This window comes from Dipodomys merriami, unplaced genomic scaffold, assembly GCF_024711535.1.
Source record: "Dipodomys merriami isolate MVZ:Mamm:240054 unplaced genomic scaffold, mDipMer1.0.p SCAF_9, whole genome shotgun sequence".
Taxonomy (NCBI): Eukaryota; Metazoa; Chordata; class Mammalia; order Rodentia; family Heteromyidae; genus Dipodomys; species Dipodomys merriami.
In genome coordinates, this window is record NW_027206512.1 from 45,506,247 (window position 1) to 45,520,023 (window position 13,777).

At 39.1% G+C, this 13,777-nt stretch overlaps 1 protein-coding gene across 4 annotated transcripts in view; it reads left to right on the forward strand.

The window, feature by feature from the left end:
- Window positions 1-9,555: 9,555 nt before the first annotated feature.
- Arap2 (ArfGAP with RhoGAP domain, ankyrin repeat and PH domain 2) overlaps window positions 9,556-13,777 on the forward strand; it is a 149,605-nt gene continuing 145,383 nt past the window's right edge. For 3 of the 4 annotated variants that reach the window (XM_070012975.1, XM_070012978.1, XM_070012977.1), the window contains exon 1: window positions 9,556-9,726. The gene's annotated coding sequence lies outside the window, so the exon portion shown is untranslated. Of the gene's footprint in view, window positions 9,727-9,902; window positions 10,334-13,777 lie in introns of those variants that run through there. The other variant, XM_070012976.1, reaches the window with a different exon arrangement.

Below are 13,777 nucleotides of genomic sequence, written 5' to 3' on the forward strand. Positions count from 1 at the left end.
ATGAAAAAAGCAAGCAAAAGTCCAAGGCCCTAAGTTCAGGCCTTCCTACCAACACAAAAAAGAACAAAAAAAATTGAAATTGTGTACAAAGTATCAAAGGCTGGTGAATTGATCATATATATTATTTGTAAGTTATAGCTTAAAAATGCACATATGCCACGAAATATCTACACATTAGACTGGGTACTTCTTTTAGACTCACACTACATTCACAGGATAGCAATTATAAAAAATTATAATATGTAATATTTTTATATATATTGCAATTGCACCTCTATCTCTGTTCATGCAGTTGAAATACAGGCATAATAACATTTTCCACTCAGAATTGAAGGTTACAGAAGATAAGGAAACAAAGTTAATTATATCATTCCGTCTTAAATCCCTTCAATAACTTTCTGTAGCCCTTCTGATAAGATCTCCAATCCTGGACAGGCCTATGGTTTGTAGCAACCTTTTCCTCTCACTTCATCTTGTTCCTCTCTACTATCTAGCTCCAAGATCTTCTTTCAGTTCCCCCTGAGCTCTTGCTTTCTGCTGCCTCTGAGGGTTTCCAAATGTTCTCTTTTGCCTGCAACACGTCTGTGTCCTCCCCCCTCATACACAGCACACACAGCTTCCTCCTACACATCCTTTACTTCTCAATTTAAATGTCACTTGTTTAAAAAAGACTTACCCATCAAAAGTAGTTCCTTTTCCTTACTCATCTCTAGCATTGAAGGTAATCTGTTCTTAATACAACCAATATGGTGCTGGGCATCGGAGAGATGAGGCCTTAACCATTACTTTTATTATATTAGACAATCTCAGGCTTCGTGAGTCGATTCCAATTTCTCATAGGTCTATTCATCTAAACTACATCCTATTGACTATTTTTGACATTAAAGATGAACAGCAGCAAATCCATATTTTTTAGACATAATTATATATGCATACTTTGCTAATACATGAAAATATAACACCTATTTATGCATGGTATTCAAACCATGAAAAATATGTAGTGTATTTGTTTCTATATATGTATTTCTTAAAAACTGCACATTATATGTATAATGTAAGTGTATATCACACATACATGACACACAGTCAGTGTTTTTATTTGGGTATTATCTGCCTCTGCTATCATACAAGCTCCCAGAAAATAGTGGAATGAATTTATTGTATTTGCCTCTACATCTGTGGCTTGTCTTAAAATATCCATATGAAATTGTTGAATAGCTGGTATTTTATTTCTTTTAAGAACTCAATCTCTTCCTAACTAGATAGTATGAAGATTATATTGTTGCTGTTGCTGCTTTTATGCCTTTAATGTGATGGGTCTTAATGTATTATCTGGGTTATGTATTTCTGAGACTTTTATTTCAGAAATCCATGAATTTCCACCAACACAAGTTTGCATTTAACTCATAATAATCTCAGTAAAACCCCAAAGTTACAACTTCTACAGCTATAAACTCAAGGAAGAAGGAGTTTGTAGGACTACAGAACATGTAAGAGGACAGCCAGAATATGTACAGCCGACAGCCAGCTTCCCAAACATGTAGATCTGCTTTACTCAAATGCAAATCCACTACTATGAGACTTTCTGGTTTTCACAGAGAAGCTAATGATCCATATGTTTAATTACAACCTAATTTTCTTTTCTTTTTTTTTTTTTGGTAAGTTGTGCTGTCCCTCAGCTCTTCAACTTGAGGGTAGCACTCTACCACTTGAGCCACAGCATCACTTCCGGTTTTTCGGGTGGTTAACTGGAGATAAAAGTCTCTCAGGCTTCCCTGCCCCTGCTGGCTTTGAACCGTGATCCTCAGATCTCAGCCTCCTGAGTAGCTAGGATTACAGGCGTGAGCCACCAGCACCCAGATACAACTTAAATTTTATAAAAATAATTAAAAGCTGCTGAAGTCTATGTGGTCTAAAATATAGTGTGGACTGCCTTTATGTTACCGACAGGAAGTTTGCTTATGGCCTCTTGTCTTTATGGCTGATATCTAATGGGATAAGTTTTATCAACCGTATTTTAAAATCTCATTAATTATTTACATTAATAATAGTGCTCTTCAAATTCATTTTTAGCAGTTTCATTTCATTGATTCATCAGGAATTTATTTCTAGCTATTGCTTCTTTTGCTTCTTTAATCCTTGATTTAAGTGATGTCAGAAGAGCTTTCAAAGCTAATTGTCTATAAGTGTAGCATTTTTAGCAAAGAGAGAAAAAAAATGGGGCCAAATAGTATGTTCAAGCTATGGCACAGCCAGACTTGTCTTTAACATGTTTAATAAGCTCAACTAAAGAAGTGTATGAAGAAGTATTGATAAATCAAAGTAGAAAGATTGATTCCCATCCAATGAAGGCAGGTCATCTTGAAAACCACTGGGTGGGTGGTAGGTCAGGTATTCTGATATTCTCTAAGCAAAGATGTTTTCCTTAAGGAGCTTCCCTTCATAGGACAATAAGACTAGACTTTCATATTAGTAGTAGGCAAAAAGATAGAATACTAATAATCATTCTAAAGTGCAATCTTTTCTCCATGAATATTTTTTATTTATACTAGTGAGAACAAAAGTGTCCTAAACAAATCATATGATATGATATTTAGTAATCACTTAACAAATTTTACACACACCAACACACTTGCTCTTTGAGAGTCCTTCAGTACATGCATGTTTACATTGCTCTGCTTCCTTACTTTTCTGAAGAAATGTAGTGTGATCTCTTTGAAGAATTTCAACAGACTTCAAAACTCAAAATAGGGATAGCATTGTTGATACAAAGACATCATGATGGTATAAACATATATGATCAAGTTTACCAGCATATAGACAATGGTAATTATACCATGACTGCTATTTGGCTAACAACAATTCATTTCAAGATGAATCCCATTTAAGAAATAATAAAAGTATTAAAATATGCATATTAATATCATTATTAATTAAACTCATCGTTAGTGCCTAAATGTGTTTCGGAAATACTAGTTTATAGGGAAACCCATTTTAAATATTATTTAATGGCTTTTATAAACATATTGGTAATTGGGTACCAGTGGCTCACATCTATAGTACTAACCACCTAGTGCACTCAGATCTGAGGATTGTGGTTTGAAGCCAGTCAGATCAGGAAAGTCCTTGAGTCTCTTAATTCCAATTAACCATAAAAAAATCCAGAAGTGGAGCTGTACTTCAATAAATAGATGTAGTCTTGAGCAAAACGTTCAAGGACAGAGGCCCTGAGTTTAAGCGCCAGGAATAGTGCACATGTGCACACATGTGCATACACATATACATACACAATCTGTGTTGCACTTATTTTAAACACATTAAAAATATTAAACATTTAAAAATAAATTTCTTCCTCTGTACCAACACCAATTGCTCAATAGTAGAATCAACTGAGTATTTTATGCTCCTGTGCTGTAAAAAGCTAACAGGTTTTTTTTGTTTTTGTTTTTAAATCCTGGCCCCTTCAATTATGGCTTGTGAATTGTTAGATGAATTAACTTTGCTTCTTTATTGACTGAAAAAGGGGATAATGACAATTAACTCCTTCCTGTTGAGAAGATTTCAAAAGTTATGTTACAATGTTTGGTCCAAGAATATATAAATCACAAAATCATTTTGTTTTCTCCAATTATTGTACATTAATTGGAACAGAAGGCTCCAAGCCCTGGGTTGAGTGCATAGCCTGAAATATCTGGAATCAAACTCAATTTTGGAGCTACATAGGAATCATTTGAGGAAATTGGATTAAAAAGGAATAGACAATGCAAGTCTGTTTCACAATTGACATATATTTTTAGTACAAAATGCCTTTAAAACCATTCAAAAATAAAAACCAGCAAAAATCAGCAGTGCACATATTTAGGATGAATGGGCAAATGTCTCCATAGAAAGCAAGGGGGACATGGTATAACCCCTGTTGTCACTGTATTTGATTCCACTGCCCTGCATCTTGTATATACATTTTCCTAATTTGGGGAGGGGAAGGGAAATGACAAAATGCTGAAACAAGGATACAGGTTGACCCAGTGTAACAATGAGATGTACAAGACACTATGTTGAAATTGAACTTTACAACTTTGGGAAGGGGGGGTAAGAAAGGAGGGAGGTGGGGAGGGAAGGGATCGAAGAGGAAAACAAAGGAGGGGGTAACAATGCTCATAGGAAATGGACTCATTCCCTTACTCATATAACTGTAATCCCTCTGTAAAGTATCTTTACAATAAAAAAAAGCAAGGGGGATATTGTGGTTTGAAATACAATTCCTAGTGACATATTCATAAAAGTATTTAGAAAGTTAGGCATGTCCAAAAAGTTACAAAGAAGTGAAAATCAGAACAATGTGAAAGGAAAACCAATAGGCATTCTACTATCCAATTACTAAGTACACTACAAATCTACAGTAATATAAACAGTACTAGCATAAAAAGAGACATATATACCAATAGATCAGAATAAAGAGCATAGAAATCAATTTACTCCTTTTGAATCAATTGTTTTTCAACAAAGTTACCAAGAACATACACTTGATGAAGAATGGTCTCTTAATAATTAGTGTTGGTACATTATATATATATATATATATATGTATATATATATATATATATATATATATATATTTGAAACAATAGCAAAAAGAAAAAACCCACTTGTTTCTTTGTATGTTCCTCCCCCATGGTATAACCCCTATTTTTACTGTATTTGATGTCAGTGCCCTGCATCTTGTATATACACTTCTCTAATTTGGGGAGGGGAAGGGAAAAAATGCTTAAATAGAGATACAGGCTGACCCATTGTAACAATGAGATGCACAAGACACTGTTGAAAAATGAACTTTACAATTTAGGCAGAAAAAAAAAACAATTTAGGCAGGAGTGGAGGAGTGTAGTTGTGTAATTCTGTAGGTGGAGGGAAGGGATGGTGGGGGAAAAAACAATGGAGGAGGTAACAATGCTTAATAGGAAATGTACTCATTACCTTGCTCATGTAACTGTAACCCCTCTATATAGTACTTTTACAATAAAAACTTAAAATAATTAGTGTTGGGACAATGCGATGATCATATCACACTACCTACAAAAATCAATTCAGAACAAATTAAAGAAAGACTTGAATGAAAGTGTTGAAAATGTAAATCTACTAGAAGAAAACACAGGGTAGGAACTCTAAGATATTGATTTGGGTAATATTTTTTTTGTGGGTATGAATTTTTCCCTCCCTCTCAAAAAAACCCCACAGAAACAAAATTCTACAAAGGCAAGTAAGATTACCTTAAACTAAAACGTCTAAACCGAGGAAACAATCAACAGAGTGAAAAAGAAGATGGGAGAAACTAATATGTGGATTGTAATCTGACTATGGGTTATTATCTAACCAATAGAAGCAGCCTACTAGTAAGCAAAGAATCCAATTGGTAAAACATCTGAATAGAAACTTCTCAAAAAGAGATATACTATGGCCGATAAGTATATGAAAAAGTAATCAATGTCACCAGTTATCAGAGAAGTGCAAATTAAATCTACAGTGAAATGTCACCTCACATAGGTAAAATGATGGTTATCAAAAAAGACAAGAGATAAATATTAGAGAGACTATGGAAAAAAGAATGATTATAAACTCTGAGTAGAATTGTAAGTACAGACATTATGGAAAAAGTAATGAGAAGGCCTGAAAAATTATAATTAGATCTACTTTATGATCCAGTAATTCAACAAAGAAATGTATATACAAACATTCATGGCAGCATTATTCACAACAGGTAACTTAAAGGAATCAGCTTAACTATTCATCAGCAGGTGAATAAATGATAAAAAATATTCATACACAATAGAATATTCTTCTGCTTTAAGAGAAATAAAAGTAAGGAACTGGAAAACATAATCCAGTGAAATAAGCCAGACACAGAAAAATAAATATGGCATGATCTCATTTGTAGGTGCAACCTGTAATAGTCAGTCAGTCATAGCTGGGTGTGGAGATGTGTCTGTACTCCTTGCTACTTGGGGAGAGATTGCTTAAGAAATATAAAACAGAAGAGTTAATACAGACACTAGGGGTGGGGTTTGAGGGTTTCCAGAGATCTCAGGCAAAGGCTCAAAATTTTAGTTAGAATGAAGACATCCCAAAGATACAGTGACTAGAGCTAATACTAATACATGTTGCATTCTTGAAACTTTGCTAACAGAATAGCATTTAAATGTATGTTTTGCAAGGAAAAAAGAAAGATGGAAGCAATATATATGTTAATTAGCTCAATGTAGCCCTTTCACAATGTACATACAGTTTAAAACAAAACGCTTTGTGTGGTAAGTACATACAGTTCTTCTGAATTAAAAAGATAAAAAAATATGAACGCTCTTTTAGTGAAATACATTAAAAAAAGAAGCTGAGCTAATATAGAGGTTGAGCTAATATAGAGGGTGAGCCATAAATAAATGAATATCAGAAACATGAAGCCAATATAGTTTGGCCAAAATCCCCTGAAAGTACCATCTGAGACGAAACCTCATAGGTAAGCATGTATGTCAATGGGAGTTGTTCCCAGGAAATAGGATTGATAGATAGGAGTGTAATCGGGCACTTGAAAACCGAAAAAGAAAAAAAGAAAATGATGGATCACATAAGGATTTAATGACGAAATCTTTGATATGCACTCTGTATCTTCAAATCTGAATAAAATCATTTCATAAATGTGAATGGAAAAGATATTATTTCTAGTTATTATTATTATTATTATTTGGCCTGCATATGGATTTAAAGTCAATGAAGGTTTGTGCTTACTTGGCTGGTGCTCTACAACTTGAGCCATCTCTCCCATCTGTTTTTTTGCTGGTTATTTTGGAGATGGACTCTCATCTTAGTCTTGATCTGTAGTCCCGCAGGTCTGAAAGAATGAGAACAGCAAAGGCATACAATTAGACAAGGCAAGAGCGTAGGTTGGAAGCTGGTCATTTTGGAGAAATTCCAGCCTGGAAGGAAATTCCTGGAAACATATATAGGTTGGCAGCAAACACACTTTTATACCTTAATTTCTATAAAGTCAGTTTCCTTGTCTGATGTGTTCTCTGAATGCCTGTTGAATAATTTACACTTTACAAAAGCAGTCTGAATGTGTTTAATTTATCCAGTATATAATATTTAATTGTTTAAATTTCAACTCACAGTGTATTGATATAATTAGAAAAAGAACTCCAGTAAATAGAGCTGAGGCACATAGACAATATCTAAATCAAGTATTTAGCTAGGATCTTGAGACTAATAAGTCATTAATATAAAGGCAGCTTTTACTGTTTTTCATTTTTCATGAGAACTTTTCTTATTTTCTTCCATGTATTAAACTTCATAGAACCAGTGAACCACTTGTAACCAAGGTACACAGTCAGTGGGGAAGAAATGTTTTTGGTTTACTCTCCAGGGCTGATGTGAAATTATTGAGTCCCCTTTTCCCTAGAGGAGCACACGAAATCCAGATGCTGCATCCTATTTGCTAATCCCTGAATCTTCAAAATACCAGTTTTCAAAAAAATTTTTGAACAATATACAACTAAATAATCTTCAAGAAACTAGGCCATGAGGTACAACACCTTACTTGGTTTATAAAATTTGCTAAGAAAAGTGATTTAAGGACAAATCAAGTCCTGACCTTCTAAAGCAAGCAAGAGTGATGTAAGAATTCTTGTTTATTTATAACCTACATTCTGCAGGGAAGGATGTAAGATGGCTTACAAAGATAAAACGTAAGTATAAATACCCAACAATCCTTAGGGAAAAGCCAGGAGAGAGCTTCCCTTTTATAACACGAGTCAAATTTTAAGTTATCAATAGTGTGGAAATCCAAAGAAAGACACAATTCTTGAGGTCTGGAAAAGTGTCAAAAAAGGTGCAAATGAAGCTTGCTCTGCAAGAATTTAGTGCACAAGAAACCTGCGATTTGGGGTCTCTCTAGCACATCAAAGCTATTGGAGTGGCCCCAGGGAAGAACTGTGTTTTTCAGTGGGCAGTAGTGTGGATGAAGGTGATGATATGAAAACTCCCCCAAGGGCCTGGGATCCTGAGAAGCTTCTCACACTCTGGTCTTCACCAATTACCTCATTTTCATAATAAGGTTTGCATTTATCCCTAATTGCTTTACTCTCATCAACAGATACAGGGGAAAGATAAACACATTCCATCTTTCCCATCTTGTGTATGTAATTATTTATTTATTTGCCAGTACTAGGGCTTGAACTCAGGACCTAAGCGTTATACCTTAGCTTTTATTCTGCTCAAGTCTGGTGCTGTACTAACTTGAGCCATTGCTCCATTTCCAGCTCTTTTGGTGGATTTGAATGGATTAAGCATCTCAGACTTTCTTCTTCAGGCTAACTTCGAATGTCGATCTTCAGATCTCTGTCTCCTCAGTAGTTAGGATTAAAGGCATGAGCTATGGAGGCCTGACCATTGCACCTCTTATATAGAGGGCCCAATCTGTGGAGAGATGTTTTATTTAAAACTAAAACTAAAACAGGAGTTGGCTTATGAACTGACTTAAACAAGATGTTTTTCTAGATTGATTATTTTAAGGTCCCTTATTTCCTTTATTATTCCAGGAGGAGAGTTAACAGACTCATAGCGAACAACCTTCGGGTCCTTGCTTGTGTTCCCCTCCAAAAAAGGCAAGACAGTTAGTTGTTGGACCCCATAAGGTGGTTCTCTATCTCAGAAGAAAGAATTCAGCTGGAAACATCTCTGCTGGTGGCAAAGCAAGCCAGCTGCTGGGCTCCTGAGACTCCCCAACTAGAACCCAGGGGTGTCAGTGGCTCCTCGCCCCCAATACTGGTCTCTGCATCCTCACCTAGCTGTGGGTTAACCTCGCCGATTCCCAGGCGCCCTGACTGCACATTTGACCACCTGCGCCCTGGATGACAGGTGTCAAGTTTGGGAACCGCTGAGGTACCTAGTGGAAGAAGTACTTAGTAGAAAGCACTTAGTGGAGTCAGGCTAATCACCTGGGGTGGCGAGGTTCCGCCCCTTGCACAATCCCACCCCCCTCTCCCCACCCGTGAGCGCGCGCGGGTCACAGACGCGGATTCTGGGGTCCGCGCCCCGCGTCGCCGCGGTGCGGTGCGGTGCGCTCCGGGGACGCAGCGCGCGTCTTCACCGGCCGCGGGTCCCCGGCGCTCCTAGGCCGAGGTGTGCCAGGTGGCGCGGGTGTCAGGCGCGGCCAAGTGGCGGCCGGCTGACTCAGTCACCCAACTATGCTGCGGAACCAGGGCAGCCGGCTCCGCCACCCCCGCGCCTGAGCTTCCGCGGCCCCCGCGCGGGGCGCCGGCTCCCCGCCACCCCCCTCCACCCCCCGCCGGGCCGGGAGGAAGCGGCCGGGGCGAACGCGGCGCGGAGCACCTGGGCTGGGCGCGGGCGGCGGGCGCGGCGGGCACGGCGGGCGCGGCGCTTCCGGAGCTGCGCGGCGGCTCCGCGGCCCGCGCTCCCCGCGCTTCCCGCCTCCAGGTGCGGCCGCGTCGGCGCTGCGGCCCCCGGAGGAACAGCGCCGCCCGCGCGGGCTCCAGACGCGCTGCGGGCTTCGGACGGGGACCGGGAAGGAGGCGGCCCAGCGCCGCCGGGGACACAGCGGGGAGGACCCCGAGGAACCCCCCCCCCCGCCCCCGGGCACCGACCGACGCCAGCACTGGGGCTTCCCCAGCTCTGCCTCGCCGCCTCCATTTCCCAGCTCCCGCGGTCAACGCGCGCCAGGCGAGTACCAGGGGCGACTCGTGGTGGGACTGACTCAGGTCGGGGTGCCCGACCCCGGGTGGTGGGGAGGGGGAGCGGAATCGCTGGGGGTGGCGGGGGGCATTTTTAGCCCTTCTCTGGGTAAATTTCCAGAGCGCCAAGGGCTCGGCTCTGGTGTCTCCCTCTTAGATTTCGTCCCCCCGCGAGTGGGCGTCTGAAAGGAAACCAGAGCCGGTCAGTGACAGAAAGCAAAACTCCACTCACTTCGGGGAGTTGACCCGGGAAAGGTGACAATCCGGAGAATCCGCCGCATACCCCCGCCCCCGGGGTTTGGGGGGAGTTGGCACGAGCTTCGGGAGCCAAGCACCCCCCCTTCCGCCTCGAGAGATAATAATTGTGCTCTGATCTCGATGCTTCTCCCGCCCCCCCCCCCATGCACCCTGCTTGTTACACTCTTGAAGACGACAGGCCTGTTAATTAACTTTAATTATCATCATCCGGCCTCCACCTGCGTGAACTCAACACCATACCCTGGGACCTGTTGGCAGCTACCAGGTTGATCGTTCTTCTTGACTCTTGGCAACAATTTCTCTAGGGGAAAGGATGGGTGTCTTTCCTTTTAATTAAAGTAAGTTATTTAAATATCTGGGCTTGTTTTCTTAAACACTTGTCTACCTCCTTGTGGTGGTTTGGAGTTATATGATTTTTTTTTTAACGACTTCGTGAAGTGATAACTTATATACACATACATATATATCGTTGATCATGCAAGCGAAGATAGTAAGGTTTTAGGGTGGAATAATGGCATCTATTACAAGTTTGTATGGAGGTAGCTTTTATTCTGCATGCTTGTCCTTGAAGTAGGCCGTGCAGTTTAATATCTCCTTTGTTGTGTGTTTTTTTTTAATTTTTGTCAGTGTATTGAAAATAAGCTATTTTTGAAAGTACATTTAATCGGATGTCATTGTGGCTACCAATAATGGCACTGTACTTACAAGCTCAGAATTGATCTGCGGGGCACTTAAGCACTCTTCACCAGCAGTATTTTTGGAACATTGCCCATAAGTAAATGGTAGGTGAACCGGGTGTTTAAAAAAGGAAGCTCACCTTTTATTTATTTATTTTTTAAGTTGTGTGTGGTGGGGAGAAACAGCCCTCTAAAACTCTGTGACTTTCATACATCTAGGAGAGAAACATGGAGGGCAGAGGCTCCTGACACTCCACTGCCTGACAAAGTTTAAAAAAGCAAGAAGTGGGTCATAGAAGTAGGCTAAGGCCTAAAATGGAAATACCTCCTTGGCTACTCCTTCAATGGATAGGGAACACACCTTTCAGGTGGGCCCTGGCTCCCAGGAAGTTTTATGAGAGACTTAATTGGGATGATTTAACTTAAAATATACCTAGAGGGTTAAGTCAGGTGGCTCTGTTAAACACCTGTTCACCTGGGTTTGCGAGTGTTTGTGTCTTTTCCTTCCCCTACAAACCTGTCATTTTATTTGTGTTGAGCTGTGTTGAGGAGAAGCTGATTGTACATTTAAAAACAAATTCCTCGATGTTTTTTCTTTTTCTTTTTTTTAAAGCAAAAGTTCCTGTAAGGTTTATAGCTACTCAAATGAAAACTTTTTGGATTCAACTACTCTTTATAGTCATTAAGTGTAGAACTCTGAGGATAATGAATTGCTGTCTTCTTAGAAACTTTGACATTAGCATATTGAAAGTCTGAATTTTAATAAAGTCCTGGTTTGTAATCTGGGTTATGTCCTTAGGAGATACTTTTCTTATTTATTATTGTTTTGTGGTTGCTTTGTAAACCACTGCCTTCTAAGTCAAAAGTTTTGGTGAAAGTGATTATAAAATGACTAGTAGAAATGAAAGTCATTTTAATGGCTTCTGTTAACACATTTTCTTTCCCCTCTTTATTTTATCCACACATTTTATTGGATCCAGGTTTTGTGCATTTTATACTGTAGTGAGCTTTGGAATTCTTTACAAATTATTTAGGCAGAGAACTTGTTAGTATTACTTGAAATGTCTTAGCTTTGATCAAAATAAAAGGCATGAAATACAATCTTCCTCTTTTTACCTTGTAGTTTGTTTCTTTTTAGCTTTTGGGTAGTTTATTTTTTTAAGTTTATATAGTTTATTATTTTTTGCAGTTAATTTTACCTGTATTTTTATTGGTACAATCATATAATAGGAATTACTTCATTTGACTTATTATTGCTTTTCCTGTTTGAAATAACACTTAGTGGTGGACCCTTTTTTATCATTCTATCTATGGAAATTTGATCTAGACAATTTTGTTATAGTTTTGAGTCAGTATGAGTTATTACTTGCTCCATGATGGGAACCAAGGAGTCCTGATTTAGGTGGGAGTAGGCATTTTATTGGGTGGATTTGGAGATCGATGGTACTTGTGAGAGATGAGGCTTTGTATTTTCTATCTTACATTCTATGTCTCTATGGGCATGGGTAGATGAGGGGCTGATCAGATAAGGACTTGTTGGGTGATTTATCAGTCCTGATCATTCTCATAAAAATAGAATGAAAAAACACAATTGGTTACAGTGCACAGCTTTGGGATGAGGAGAGAAATGTTTGTTCTGTGGAAGAGAAGTGGGCTGTCTTTTCAGATGGTCATGTGACTTAGCCTTCTGTGGGTGGTGATGGGGAAATAGGTTTCAGAAGAACTACAGACTTCTTCCCTGCTATTCAAGATCCTCCACAAGAGACTGCAGACTGCCATTCTGGTGTTAACCTTTATTATGTGTTGAACCCTAGGTCTGTCCCAGTTATTTTGCCACTTGCTGTTGCTTAATCCTTATTGGCTCCCTGTAGACCTCCTTCATTGCTTTCATTCTCAAGCACTCCTAAAGCATGATACCACTCCTCTCTGTGATTCAAAATAAAACACCTCTAAACTGTAAACCAGATGCCAGATTTGGTTATTTTCACATCATTATATCATGGCTGTTATTTTTTTTTGAATGCTTCATATTCTTCCAGAACAGTTTTGTTCTAGTGTGTTTGAGTCTTCTTTCTTTGCTGGCATTGAGTAAGAAAGGACTAGTTGTTGATATGCCCCTCATTTTTTTCTTTGCTTATTGCCTTGTCTAATTTACTCTTATTTTAAATTCTTTGGAGTAAGACATTATATCTTCATTTTCTTTGTAGTCCCTAGTAGTGTTCACAAGTGAGTAGTGTTATCTTGCACTGCTGATCTTTCCCACTATTATCTAAGCAAGTAGTGTTCCTTAAATATTTATTGAATGAATAAATATAAATAATGGGATGATAAGTTGGGAGATATTTGCAGGGGTGAGAGACTTAGACAATTACAGAAGGGCTAGGAAGCTCTCAGATTCAGTTGGAAAAGAGGTCAGTGTGCTATTTATAAATGCAGAGAGGAAATATTCACAGAAGGCTATTTTGAAACATCTGGTTGTTGGGCTAAAAATGTGACTCTTAAAATCCAGGAAGATGGTGGATATAATTTGTACTTAAAATTTGGTATATAATTGTACATATAAACATGTATATTTACCATAAATGTGCATAAAAAATCTTTGTATTGAAAACTGGGCACTGGTGGCTCACAGCTGTAATCCTAGCTGCTCAGGAGGCTGAGATCTGAGGATCATGGTTCAAAGCCAGCCGGGGCAGGAAAGCCTGTGAGACTTTTATCTCCAATAAACCACCTGAAAACCGCAAGTGGCACTGTGGCTCAAGTGGTGGAGTACTTGCCTTGGAGCTGAAGAACTGAGAGACAGTGCCCAGGCCCACAGTTCAGGTCCCAGGAACGACCAAAAATAAATAACTAAAATAAATAAAATCTTAGTATTGAATTATAATGATATCATTCCAGTTGTCACCTGAATAAATTAGACATTAATGTTATGTTCCCTGTATCACAAAAATGTAGCAGGATCTGGAAGAATATGTGCTTGTGCTCAGAGCAAGAGTTCTAAGGCCTCTGATCTTTCTTTCAGCTGTCAAGATACAGATGTCGCTAGACTAGTGAGGGTTAGGAGAGGGTGTACTCACGTGGGCAGCTTGAAAGAGGACTTACTAA